This window comes from Rhinolophus sinicus, chromosome 17 (genome assembly GCF_057876585.1).
Source record: "Rhinolophus sinicus isolate RSI-liver-muscle chromosome 17, RSI-T2T, whole genome shotgun sequence".
Lineage (NCBI taxonomy): Eukaryota > Metazoa > Chordata > Mammalia > Chiroptera > Rhinolophidae > Rhinolophus > Rhinolophus sinicus.
In genome coordinates this window covers 210,009,120-210,023,385 of record NC_142517.1, presented here as the reverse complement: position 1 = coordinate 210,023,385, position 14,266 = coordinate 210,009,120, and the positions used below count along the sequence as shown (strand labels likewise).

At 45.4% G+C, this 14,266-nt stretch overlaps 1 protein-coding gene across 1 annotated transcript in view; it reads left to right on the top strand.

Annotated features, from left to right (window-relative positions):
* Window positions 1-14,266, top strand: part of DRC11 (dynein regulatory complex subunit 11) — a 136,211-nt gene that overhangs the window by 33,043 nt on the left and 88,902 nt on the right. The gene's annotated exons all lie outside the window — the stretch shown is intronic.

Genomic DNA, 14,266 nt, shown 5'->3' with positions numbered 1-14,266 from the left:
TTTTATAGTTAATGAGGATTAACTGTGTTCGTGAACCTCTGGTATCAGGAACTTTCCGCCCTTTTCTCAGGACTTCCGAGAATAGGTGCCCACAGATTTGTTTTCTATCACATAAATGACGTGATTCTTTTATATAGACATTTTAAAATCCAATTTTTTAGGTGACAGAACCAAGTTGATAGCACTGTGGGCAATTCTAACCCCAAATAAGCTAGATATGTACAAAATGTACACATATCCACCCACGTGTATGTGGACACAGGTATTCACACACACATTTAACTTATTACATACTTGTGTATGCATGGAAATTTCTGGAAAGATACACTAGAAAATTAGCATGGCTGTGTCTGGAAACTAGAGCCCTGATGTTTGTTGTCTTTTACTTTATATTGTTGTGTGCTTTATAAGTCTTTTCTTTCAATATTTATTATTTTTATAATAAAAACCTACTTAAAAATATATTAGAAGAAAGACAAGCAATGAGTTTGGGACAATCCACAATAAACACTTTAAATTTTAAAACACCCAAATTTTTAAAAAGGAATACCTGCATAAATAACACTCTTGGAAATCACCTTTTCATTAAAGAATGGAAGGATGTGAGGCTGGCTGTAATCGTGAGTTGGTTCCCTGGCCTGAGGTTCTAAGGTAGTGGGTGCCTTCTGCAGGCCCTGAGGTCATCCTGGGAGCTGCCCTGCCCGTGGTCCCAGGGGCCTTGGGCTCCCTTTGAAGATCTAGCCCCTTGAGAACATCCGCTCTGATGTTGCTGACCTGACAGCTGGAGGCCGAGTTAGAGCAGCTCCCAGGGGCGTGCTGTGTGTCATTCACAAAGCCGGGAGATTCCTCTTTTTGAGTCATGTGAGGTTGAGGGCAAATTTATCTTCATAATTGGATTACATTTATCTAATTGACTTTGATAAAAGCCCTTTTCCCTGCTCTTTTGAAATCAAAGACAAATAAAAAGCAAATATTGTCTTTTGAAGCAGGAAACATGCATGGTCAGTCCTGAAGCTAAATTCCAATAGGGCACACAGTGACCGTTTAAGAAATGGCTACAAGTTACGATTCGTCTCTACTCCCACAGTTTAGAATACTTACTTTGGCTCATTTAATTACTACTTACAGTTGCCAAAAGGGGTTTATACCAGGGTTTGTTTTTTAACTCAATTTTTAAATTATTTTAAAGGAAGTCTTGTTTTTCATTGTTAAATATAGTACATACTCATTGTAGAAAATTTGCAAGATAGAGGAATTTAAAGAAGAAAGTTAATATTACCTATAATTTTGGTACAGAGGCAGCTACTATAAGAATGGTTGGTGGACTTCCTTCCAGTCTTTCTGTCTCACATGTATATTTTAATTACATTTTTATGATCCCGGTTTCTAATTTTTTAAAATTTCACGTTGGGTTTTCCCATGTCCTTAAAATATTTTCCAAAAGAAGTTTTTAGTGATTGCTTAACACTCTATTGCATGGATGCAGTAGATAATGAATTATCTTTTTAATCTTTTGTCAAATTGGCAAGAGAAAAATGCAATCTTAATCTTTTAATTTGCATTTATTTTATCTATGGGGCTGTTGAAGAATCTTTTGTATTTTTGTCAATAGCATTTCTTCTGTGAGCTGCCCAGTTCTTTATCTGCTTTCTTTTGTGATGTCTTTTTGTTAAGCGACCTCTGAAATGTAGTTATATATATGTATTACTGATACTAAAGCTTTTTTGACGTATTATTGAAGTAATGACTTCCCAGTTATCATTTGCCTTTTATTTATTCAGCTGGCCTATAGGAAAGCTAGAAAGAGAAACAAGGAGAAGGCGAGAAATGAAATAGTCGTTAAGAACCCACTGCCCAGGTCCTGCTACATGGCACCCTGGCTGGCCCTGGGCATCTGGCCCTGAGCCTTCTCCTGGCCATCTATGAATGGCAGTAACAGTACTTGCAGTAACAGTGCTTGCAGTAACAGTACTTGCTGTCCACCGTCGTGGGGATTAAATGAGATGGTGCAAATAAAAGGTCCTGCAACCTCCTGGTTGAGGTTATGAGTTTTATAGGAATTTTTCCTATTTTAAATGAGATTTTCTCGAAATAGTATTTTCTGTTATTATTGGTTGCATGCTTTTATGTCATTTGTACCATTACATAACCGAACTCTCAAGTTAGTTCTAGTTGTTTTCAGTCAATTGTCTGAGACTTTCTTGGATATATAGTCTTGGTGAAAATGTAGCTAATACTTTCTCCCCATCCCAACAGTCACTCATACATCTCTTTCCCGCCCAGTGGAGCAAAGGGGACACCAGGCTCTCAGCTAGGGTTACCTTTACACCCCGTCCTCTGGTGTGTTTCCCTTTGTTTCACGCGTATGCTCTAGGGACCTAGAATCTTCTGGAGAGTGTGGCACTGGTGTTTATTGTCCCGTAGAAAGGCAAACTAATTGAAATAGCTGTTTTTGCCCAATCTTGGAAACGTGATTTCAGTAGGACAGTGCTTCAGCTGTTCATCAAGCCCCAACTTCCTCTATTAACCTTCATTCCCTCCTCATACGCCCAGAGTCCTAACTCAAATGTGGGGGCTCATTGCCTGGAACTCACCCAGGGCCTCCCTGGGAATTAGAACCATTTTGGTGATTGAATACATAATATAAGTGTGTATTCATTTTAAGTAATAATAATAACTAACACTGATCGAGCACTTATTCTGCACCAGGAGTTCTAAGTGCTTTACACACTAACCAATGGAACCCTTGTATTAATTTGCAATTGCTGCTGTAACAAATTACCACAAACTTGGTGGCTTACAGCAATAGAAATTTCTTTCTCTCAGTTCTGGAAGTCAGACGTCCAGGGCTGTGGCCCCTCCAGAGACTCTGAGGAGAGTCCGTTCCTGGCCTCTTCCGCTTCTGGAGGCGGCCGGCATTCCTAGGCTCATGGCCACATCACTCCAAAACCTGCCTCTGTAGTCACGTTTCCTTCTCCTCTTCTGAGTGTGTCTGATCTCCCTCTGCTACTCTCTGACAAGGACACTTAAGATGGCATTTAGGGCGCACACAGTAATTCAGGAGAATCTCCATTTCGTGGTCCTTAATCCAATCACATTTGCAAGGACCTTTTTTCCGTATAAGACAACATTGACAGGCCCCAGGGATTAGGACCCAATATTTGGGGGCGGGGACACTCTTCAGCCTCCTCCAGCCCTCAACAGCCTATGAGACAAGCACTGTTGTCCTGTCAGTCACTGACAGCATCCTTAAGGAAGGACCAGGTTTGCATTGCTCTACACCAGCACCGCCCCGGAGGAGTTTCTGAGGTGGTGGTAATGGTCCAGACTCACTGTCCAGCATAGTAGCCACGAGCCAATTATAGCTATTGAACACGTAAAAGTTGGTTAGGGCCACTGAAGATATGAATTTTTAAATGTTATTTTAGTTTACTTTTAAATTTAGGTCACCCCATGTCATTAATGGTGACCATATTGGATGGTGCAGTCATGGAGACACTTGTTTTCAAAAAATCGCTTGCTGTAGTTGCTATTTCTTTCGGCTTGGGACCTGTCATAAACTGTCATTTAAGTTTCATGATCCATCAATAAGCTTCATTGTAAAGTATCATCCAGGGGTCTCAGGAGTGGCCTCCTCCAGCCCTCAGGGTAATAAAGGAGAGCCCTGAAGCCCGGGGGCTGCCTGCCCACAGCCCGTGATGGCCTGTGGGGTCTGGTCCCTTCCTCGTTTCCTCCAAGTCTCATCCTCATTTCCCTCACAGGTATCAGAGCCACCTGAGTGCCTGTCAGCTCTAAAAACCAGGGCTGATCTAGGCCTTCGGGTCTTTGCAAATTGTCCTTTTGTGAAGCGTTGCCACTTAGCCCACCAACATTGTATTACTTGTCGGAAGGACACCTGACGTCCAGCTCATCCTTCGGTCCTGACAGAGTGACGCCACCCAATAGGGTGACCGCTCTGGGACTGGCCCAGTGGCATTCTTTCTTCAGCAGAGGCCTTTTCATCCTGAAGGAAACAAAGTGATTTAAATTAAGTAGTCTTATTCCATCTTTTTAAGCCAACACAGACTCAATCAGAAAGGATGGGTAAGAGGAAAGGCCCTGGCGGCTGGGGTGACCTCCATCCTCAGCAGGTGAGCCTGGCTGGGAATTAAAATGCCGCTGCCTTTCAATCTTGTGCTGTGATGGTATCTATTATGTTACCTTAATTTTAAAAAATACATCATAAATCACACACATGCGTGCACACAAGAGTAGAGGTCTTACAGCCAGGCTGTCTAGGTGCACATCCCAGCTCTAGCGCGTGCTGTGTGACCTTGAATGGATTACTTAACTCCTCTGTGCCTCCATCTGTTCATCTTAAAATGAGAATATTAATAGCATCTATATCAAGGCAGGAAAACAGGTTAATACTTCATAAAGCCCTTAGAACAATGAACAATATGTGATATATGTTACACCTTCAATAATTATTTTACACATATAAGAAGGCCATCACATTCTCAGACACAATTTGCTGTTTCCATTGCTGAGTGGGGCCTTTCTATTCACAACTGTAAGCATCTTTGCAAAATGCTGCCTGGCCAGTCTACAGAAGGAGGGACGGGTAGGTGTAGAGGCGGGGGAGGAGGGGCTTCGAGGGGTTGGGGGGATAAAGCTGAGGGGATAATAACAGGGCATATCGACAGTGGAATGCGCTTGAGTCCGCAGGGCGGGGGCGGGCATGTCTACAGATTACCCGCAAACACACATTCTTTCTGGAAGAGGTCTTGGAATGCTTTGTTGTTTTTTCATTTTTAAAATTGACATAACTTAAATGCAGTAAAACTCACCCTTTTGTGTACAGTTCGATGAGTTAAGCTTTGTCATTTCAAGGTCTGTCAACCAGGGAGACCTACAGACTCCTTGTCTCCCTCCCTCCCCCCACCCCCCTCCCTCCCCCCATCCCCCTCCTACCCCCATCCCCCTCCTACCCCCCACCCCTGCAGTGTATGCCAAGCTAGGAATCCAGGAATTCATGGAGGGTGGAGCCTAGAAGAACCTGCAGGTGGAGAGAGTGACCTGTAGCAGTGAGCAGAAATGTGCTGCGTGCGGGTGAGTGGTGTATTTGGAGTGAGGCAGAACACCAGTTTCCTGGAGAAGTGAGTTTCTCATCTACACATGGAAGGTGTGCAGTCTCTCTCCACGGCAGCCTCCTCCCTGCTGTTCCCTGGGCCCTCGGACCTTGTCACGGGCATCTGCTAGGCCCCCAGGCCGTGCTGCAGTCTCTTCCTGCAAGTCAGAGGGACTAACCCCTGAGATTCTCAGACCCTCAGGATCTACCTGGCACTGACGGAGTCCCCTGCGGTGGCCGTGGCTTCGCGCGAGAGTTAAGGCCGACCCACAGGTGTCGTGCCCGTCAGTGTGCTCGTTTGTTCACACAGAAATGCAGTGGGTGGAACAGCCTCTTAACATCAACATCACAGCACAGTGAAGTCACAGCACTATGGCCATCAACATGGCAAACAATTTAGTAAAGTATTGTGACAACGAACCAGTCCCAGCGTCGATCAGAATCCCGTGTGCAGGGCGCCTGGTCGGGGACGTCGGTCAGCAGAGGTTCGGTCCGAGTCTGACAGAGCAGAGCAGCAGTGTGCTCACCTCTCAGTCGGGAGCGGCTCTCTGAGCTGTCAGAGTCCTGGGCCCTTAAGGACTTCAGCAGAGCCGTATGACGTCACCTTACCAGTCCGCACAGACTTGTTTCCTGTCAGCCCCTGCAGCTGCCACGCCACCTATCTGTTTGTCTTCATGGGGAATTTCCACAGCACTCAGTGTCCAAGATGGAGCCACGCTTGCTCATGCAAAATGGAGTCACTCTTGCTCATATAAAAACACACTTTTCAGGGTCACTGTGCACAGACCTACACCAGCTTCCATCACTATTCACTCCTTCGGAAGATGCCCTTTCTTCTGATCCTGTGTGTCCCTCCACTGCCCCCACAAGAGAGACTGTGTGTCAGGTGCTTCCCACGGATGCCCTGATGGGACCCCAAGGCTTAGAAAGGTTGAGTGGTTCTCTCAGGGTTCATGGCTCATGAGAAGCAGGGCTGGAATTCATACTCAGGTCTCCAACCCAAAAGCCACGATGCTCCCACAATACCAATTACAATTCCTCATTCAGGGTTTTCTGGCAACAGGAACCTTGTCCTGTGGGTCTGCGACTCCACGGTGCGGTAAGTGTGCAGTGTCATCTTGTAGGAAAAGATGGTGGTTGCCAAGGCCACGGGGCTCATTAGCTCCGACCTGGAAACCCAGGGCTTTCCTTATTCCTGACTCCTCTTTCCCCTGCTTCACACAGAGCGCAGTGATGGTTCTGTGTAGATGAAAGGGAGGGAGAGAGAGAGAGAGGAATCATGGGATTTGAGAAAACTGGCTTGCCCCAATTATTTTACAGATGACAAAGTGGACTCAGAGAAGTCAGGTAACTTGGCTAAAAACTTGGGTAGTTACCGGCAGAACTAAAAGTCTTACGGGTGAGTAAAGACTTTCTGAATCGTGAGCATTGTGTAAAACTGGAATTGGGTCTCGAGGGAAGGTTCAGAATTGTCCTCTCTGAGGACTTTTAAGGACATCAAAAGAAACCACCAGCGTGTTCACAATAGGTATCCTTGGGTAGTGGGATCATGGCTATATTTGTTCTTTCCCTTTATATTCTAAGTTTTCTACATGCAGCGTGAATGACTTTCAGAATGAAAAGAGCTGCTTCAGAAGGACAGTGGGATAGGGGTGGTCACACACAGGGAGGTGAGGGGCTCATTATTTTGAATTCCTTGTGTAATTATATTTTCAGTAAATTCTCAAAAGCAGCTGTGGTCTGTAGTGGAGATGTGAACACAAGTAGGCTACTCAGATGAGAAAGTGAATAGCTTTTTTCTGCCAATTGCTTTGGTGGGAATGTATTAGGTTGAATGGGGGACAAAAGGAGAGGTGGGATGAGAACCGAAGGTCCAGGCATTTGTACCGAGGCCTTAGGGACAGGTGCACAACCGTGTGAAACTGCATATTGTGGGAACAGAGCCCCAGAGAGCAGTTTCCAGGATCTTGGCCTCACGTGGAAAGGTGCTGGCTCGGGTAGTAAATGGCCATCAGCTCTGACTGGTTGGCCGTCAGCTGTGGCTAGTTGGCCGTCAGCTGTAACCAGTGAGCCATTGTCCACTGATATAACCGCCGTGGCTACGCTAGCAAGTGTGGATTGCAGCTAGCAAGTGGGGTTGTTTGGTTGGCTGGGAGAGAAGCGGACAGCGGATTGCGGATCGTGTGGACCGTACTTCCTGTGTCTCGCCCGGCTGCCAGCGAGACAGGTACAGGAAGACCCCTCGTTGGGGTACTGGTGGATGTTTGCTTTTGTGTCTCGACCAGCCGCCAGCGAGAACATAATGGTATGGCTCCCCTACCTATGGCTCCATTGGTGCTCCTTTTTGGCCTCACCATGCCGTGTGTTGTGTGGGGAGCGGGAACAGAGTCCCTGCATTATACATATTTTGATGTCAGTCGTCGTGGTAAATCAAATTAGGAACACCCAGTGGCTATAGGCTTGTGTGGTTTACCCAGGTGCCAAGTCACATTGAAAGACAGGTGCAGAGGCTCATTTACAAATGCGGTGGACAGATTCCCCTTGTGTGAGCCACGGACTGTTCGCCATGATACCCTGGCTTCCGCTGTGCCCTCCATCGTGCCTCTCTGTCTCTCTAGATTGCAAGCCTTTGGGGGGCAGGGCTGTGATGTCTCCCTCTGGTCTCCTCCGAACCCAGCACAGGGTCTGGGGTCCAGCAGATGCAATGCATGTGCTGAGCTGAGCTGAATTCATTGGCGGAGAAGAGCTGGAGGCCCAACTAAATACTGTAATTACTTGGGCCGGACTGCATTGCCTTCAAACTGGAGTACACATCAGAATCAGCCGCCAGCTTGTGGAAACCAATTTCTGGGCCCACCCCCTAAAGTTCTGTTTCAGTCGGTGGAACTGAGAGTCTGCTTTGTGTGTTTTTTAATTACCTCCTACTCTATTGATTCATTATGTTTTGTGCGTGATAAGAACACTTAACATAGAATCTACCTTCTTGGCAAATTTTTACATACACAATTCAGTATTATTAGGTACAGGCTCTATGCTGTATCATCGATCTCTAGGATGTACTTGTCTGTATAACTGAAACTTTGTACCCTTCGACTAATACCTCCCCGTTTCTGCCCCCTCTCCCTGGTTGCCCCTGGCAGCCACCATTCTACTCTCTGCTCCTATGAGTTTGACTATTTTAGATTCTTTGTGTAAGTGCCCTCAGGTAGTATTTGTCCTTCTGTGTCTGGCTTATTTCATTTCGTATACTGTCCTCTAGGTCCATCCACGTTGTCGCAAATTGCAGGCTTTCCTAGTGTTTTAAGACTGAGCACTGTTCCATTGTGTATGTGTAGCACCTTGTCTCTATCCATTTATCCATCAGCGGATCTTTAGGGTTTTTCCCATATCTTGGCTATTGTGAATAACGCCACAGTGAACGTGGCTGTGTGTAAATGGAAAAGCTCACTTCCTCTTGTGTTTCTCTTTCACTCACACCCTACTACCACACTCACACATCAAGCAATTCTCTGCGACACCAGCGAGATGCCCTGTAATTCAACACGGTTCTGACACTACGTGGAGAAGCACTGCTCCTGCCCAACTTCAGATGCCAGCACAGATGCATCCCTGATTGGCTAGACATCAGCGTTAGGTTTGGTAATTTGCTAAAATGAGTCACAGAATTCAGGGAAACACTTATACTTACTGGTAACATGAAAGGATAGGATACAGGATAAAGGTGAACAGCCAGGTGGAAGAGATGTGTAGGGCAAGGTGTGTGGCAAGGGGTGCAGCTTCCGTGCCCTCTCCAGGAGCCACCACCCTCCCAGCACCTCACCTGTTCACCAAGTCGGAAGCTTTCCGAGGCCTGTGCCTTTGGGATTTCATGGAGGCTTCCTCATGTAGTCATGATGGATCATTAACTCAATTTCCATCCCTTCTCCCCTTCCTGGAGAACAGCAGGGGGGGTTGAAGTTTCCCAGCTTCTCTAATCGGTGACTAGAGAAAGACCACTTGGTCTTTCTAGTGACCAGCCCCCATTCAGGAGCCCACCAAGCACCTCCTCATGGGAGCAAGGACACTCCTACCACCAGGGAAAGATGGAACTGACAAGGGTTTTAGGACTGCTGGGCCAGGACCCAGGGCAGAGACTAAACATATTTTTTCTGTTATTTCCAAGCATGCATTTAACTCGTATGGATCCTAATTTAAGGTAGGGCTGCAGGATCATATGCTAGTTCTCTTTTTAAGCTTTTCAGGAAGCTCCACACTGGTTTCCATAATAACTGCACCAACCACCATTCCCACCCACAGCACACAAGGTCCATTTCTCCACACCCTGGCCAACACTTGTTATCTGTCACCTCTCTGGTAACAGCCATCTCCACAGATGAGAGATGCTATCTCACTGTGGTTTTGATTTGCGGTTCTCTGATGATTAGTGATTTGAACATCTTTTCATATACCTGTTGTCCATTTATATGTCTTCTTTGAAGAAATGTCTATTCAGTTCCTTTGCCGTTTTTTTAATCGAGTTCTTATTTTGTTTTACTATCAAGTTGTAGGAGTTCCTTATATATTTTGGATGTTAACCCTTTATCATATACATGGTTTACAATTATTTTCTCCCATTCTGTAGATTACCTTTTTATTTTATGGTTTCCTTTGCTTTCCAGAAGCTTTTTAGTTTGACGTAGTCCCATTTATCTATTTTTGCTTCTGTTGCCTGTGCTTTTGGTGTAGAGTTCAAATTTCTAACACGCTTCCGGGAGATGCTGGTGCCCTGGTCCTGGGATGGTACTTTGAGTTGCCTCGGGCTCTCTGCCACCCTCTGCACACCTTCCAGGGAGGTGGGCGAGGGTAAAGAGGCGCACTAAAGAGTGGCAGAGCACTGCAGGGAAAATTAAAGCCAGTATGACCCTGAGAAGTAAAAACTCTCCAACTGACTGCCTCTGCTGAAGTCACAGGAACTGGGACAGTCAGATGACTGTGGAGCCACCTCCTTTATGATACTGAACACTGTGATGGAAGACAGACTGTTCTTTGGATATGGAGCTTTTTCGTTTGTTTCAGGGCGTTCTTAATTTCTGTGTCGTATGGTGACGTGTCCAACATGTATGTGTTGCTTTGGGCAGAAATGATTGTGCCTTTGTGTTTCATAAATAGAAATTTCCCACCTCATTGAATGAGGTCCAAGGACCTGCAGAGCTGACCTTTTTGCCCTAAAGCTGCTCTTTTCTGCAATTCACTCTGTTGCTGTTTATAAAAGATTATTTATTTTTGAAAGTAGCACATAAGAAATAAGTTTAAAACGTACATATCTGGGCATTTTGCTAACTTACCATTTTCCTCCTCTGACAACTTTCCTAAGCGTTCTAGACTCCTGAGTTAGAAAGAGGAATGAGTGACCCTTTTCAATCAGGAAATTGGTGGATGAATGACGCCTGGCATCTTGAACTATGGGTCCGTGAAGAGAAACGGATGGCAGCCTATTTGAATGGAAAAATCCTTCCATTCCTTCCTAAAGTGACACTGTTGCCTGGGTATTAATCTTTCTGTACAAATAATATTTATGACAGAAAGGTGAAAACCATTTACATGTATCGTTTGCCGAACAGAAGAGTAACCCAAATCAAAACAGTCAACTGCGTAATCAGTGATATGTTGTTCCTTTTAATACAAGTGGGCAGGAGCTGGGCAGGGAGGTTCCTGTAGGATTCAAGCATAAGTAATGATAATACTTTCAAATCAAGAAGTAAGCTTCTGTCTTGAGTGATAACTGCTTATAAAACCTCACTAATAAGTAGAAACATCAGTGAACTAATCAGATTTTGTAACGTGCCACTAAGAAATTGCCTTGCTTTGTGCTCTGCTTCTCCCCCTCTCCGTTGGGAAGTGGGGCAGCCCTCAGACTCCCAAGGACCATGGTAATTAGGTCCATGTGCTGCCAATCGCCTTTATTGAGTGTAAGTGAATTTATAGGCAGAAAGTGACACTTGTGGAGGCTTCTGTGCAGTGGCACTAGCTGCTTTCTTTAGAACGCAAGAGAAATTTATGAGCCTGCTGACATTAATGGAGGTGGCTGGATGACTTGGGGGGTACCGGCCGGAAACCCCTCCATCCATATATTTTTCATACTTGATGAAACACAGATAAATCTCTGTCCTGGGAGTCTGAAATGGTGGGGCCCGTTGAAGCTCAGTGTCAGACCTCAGGGGGAAAATTGATCATTTTAGTAGTTCTGCTTTCTAAATCACCGAGAATCTAGAGCTGGTCATTTTCACATTTGTGCAAGAATGTTTGACAATGTGCATAAATTTTTAATAGGTCCTAAGTTTACCAAATGTTCTCTCTCTCACATTTGCTCATTGAAAGATGGCGGGCATGGGTGGTTTTCTCCTCAAGCTTCTCCAGATAATAGAACAGAAAGGTGGATCGATCGCTGTGTCAAATGGATTTTTATAAGAAAGTAACATTAATCATTGAATAGACTCTGTAAGAGATTAACATTGCCCTTCCCCCACAAGCCTTTGTCACATATAAGTCATAAAGTGCCTAGCGCTGAGAGGAGCTTTGGAAATTATCTAACAGGCACACAATGCTTATTTTTCACTAACCGAATGAATCAGCCTAGTTCCACTGCACCATTTGGCAGAGAGGAAAACGAACCAGGTTCCCACAGCAGTGGAGCGATTTGCTCAAATCACACCGCTGATTAGTGGCAGCAGCCCCAGGTTCCTCCATTTCCAGTAAAATACTGTTTTCGTTACACAGCTACCCTGTTGCTCCAAAAATAAGACCCAGCCGGACAATCAGCTCTAATGCGTCTTGTGGAGCAGAAATTAATGTAAGAGCTGGTCTTATTTTAATATAATATAAGACCAGGTATAATATAATATAATATAATATAATATAATATAATATAATATAATATAATATAATATAATATAATATAATACAATATAATACCGTGTCCAATACAATATAAGACCAGGTCTTATATTTATTTTTGCTCCAAAAGACACATTAGAGCTGATTGTCCAGCTAGGTCTCATTTTCGGGGAAACATGGTAGCCTCTCGAATGTGTCTGAGGCCTTATGTTAAGGTTTTATTACTGGAACCCCAATGTGCCGTGTACTCTCCATGGCCACCAGCTCAGTCAGCTGCACCCATGAGTCCTGTGCAGGGCCATGCAGAGAGCCGAGCCTGTGGGTCAGCGAGCTGCTCGGAGCTTAGCTCTGCTTGGACAAGTCTCTCACACTGGCTCAGGCCTTGCCTCCCTCGCCCCCTTCCCTTCTTTGTCTCCATGGCAACCTGATGGAGGTACATAGCTTTCAATTCCATCCAGTTTGTTGACTCCCTGGTGTGAATCCCCAGCCCAGTGAGGTCTCTTAAACTGCAGACATGGAGACCCAGCTGCCCAGGCAGCGTCCCACTCAGACATGGTGGACAGCTCGGGTTCCGTGTGTCCGCACTGAATTAGCCTCTGATCCCCTGAAACCTGCTCCATCCCAGCAGACAGTCTCTTTGTGTCATCTCAGACTCCTCCTTCTCTTAGCCCAACTCCCAGTCAGTCAGAAAATTCCACTGGCTCTACCTTCAAAATATACCCCAAATTCACCCACTTGTCCGGCCTCCATCTTCACTGCCCCCTGGGTCTGGGTCTGAAGCCCATCAGGCCTGGAGCACAGTAGCCTCCTAACTCACTGCCCTGCTCCGACCTCATTCCCCAAAATCTGTTTTCAGGACGATGAGAGTATATTCGCTATCTGCTGCTGTGTCACAATATTACCACAAACGTAGTGGCTTCATATGACACCCACTGATGGCTGCACAGTTTCCGTGGGTCGGGCATCTGGGCACCACTTAGCTGGGTCCTCTGCTCGGGGCGGGGGTCTCGTCTGCTCCCACACTCTCATGCTGGCAGCATTCAGGTCCTCGTGGGCGCCAGCCTGGGGCCTCCGTTCCTGGCTGGCTGTCGGCTGGAGGGCCCCCAGCTCTTTGCCAGGTGGGCCTCTCCCTTTGGCAGCAGCTTCATCAAAGCCAGCCAGGGAGAGAGTGGGAGCAAGGAACACAAAACCAGGTAGAGCAGAATCAGGGAACTAACAGCTCTTCGTCCTGCTTGCTGTGTCCTTTTGGTTCCAGGCATGTCACAGGTCCCGCCCACACTTGAGGGAGAGGGAATAGAAGGTGGTGTGAATACCAGGGGTCAGGGAACCCCAGCTGCCTCAGAGTCTGTCTGCCAGAGAGCAAGAATCTTCCTCTGAAAACCCAGGGCAGGTCATGACCCGGCTCCCTTTTCCCTCCAAGAAGGCATGTCTGGATCCACTGTCCTGAGGCCACTTACAACCCTGGCCCAGAGACACCTTCTTCTCAGCAGGAGCTGTGGCCCCGCCCTCCTCCCCAAGAACCCCAGCCTCTGGGAGACGCTCTTCCACACGTGCCGCTCCCAGGACTGTCCCCAGTGTGTGTGTTGTTCCTTCTAGCGGATCTGCGAGAAGGGAAGTTAGAGGCTTGTGCTTATGTTGCTGAATCCTTTCTCTGCCGCATAAGAGAAAAACTGTGATATGATTGTTTTTGGGTGGTTTTGTTTTGTTGGTTATTTACTTCCAACTTGTTTGTGTTTTTACTTTTCTCTCTGACCCTATTGTTATTTAGATGGTACTTCTAGGTTTCCAAGTGGTTTGAAATTAAATCACTCGTATTTTATTCCCAGAAACATAAATAGTTAAGTGATAGGAAAATGCAATATTATCAATAAGAATAATGTGGTCATTTCAGTTCATGCAGAAAAACCATTTAATATAATCAAATACCCACTTCATATTTTAAAATTTTAACAAAAAAGACGAGTTAAATTCTTAGCATAATAAAATGTAAGCTGAATAAAGGCAGAGATTTTTGTATCTTCTGTTCACTGCTTTTTCCCAATACCTAGAACAGTGTCTGCCACATAGTACACACTCAATAAATATGTCCTAAATGAGTGAGTGAGTGAATGAACCAATGAAACACTGAGTATTTTTTTAAAAATAAAAGAGAGCTATACATTTAATGAACAAATGGGATAGTCCTTCCAAAAAGAAAGGACAATATGAATAGGCTTTCCCCCAATAATAATTAGTACCATAATATAAATTATTGTTAATATAAAGAAATGAAAATAAGAGAAA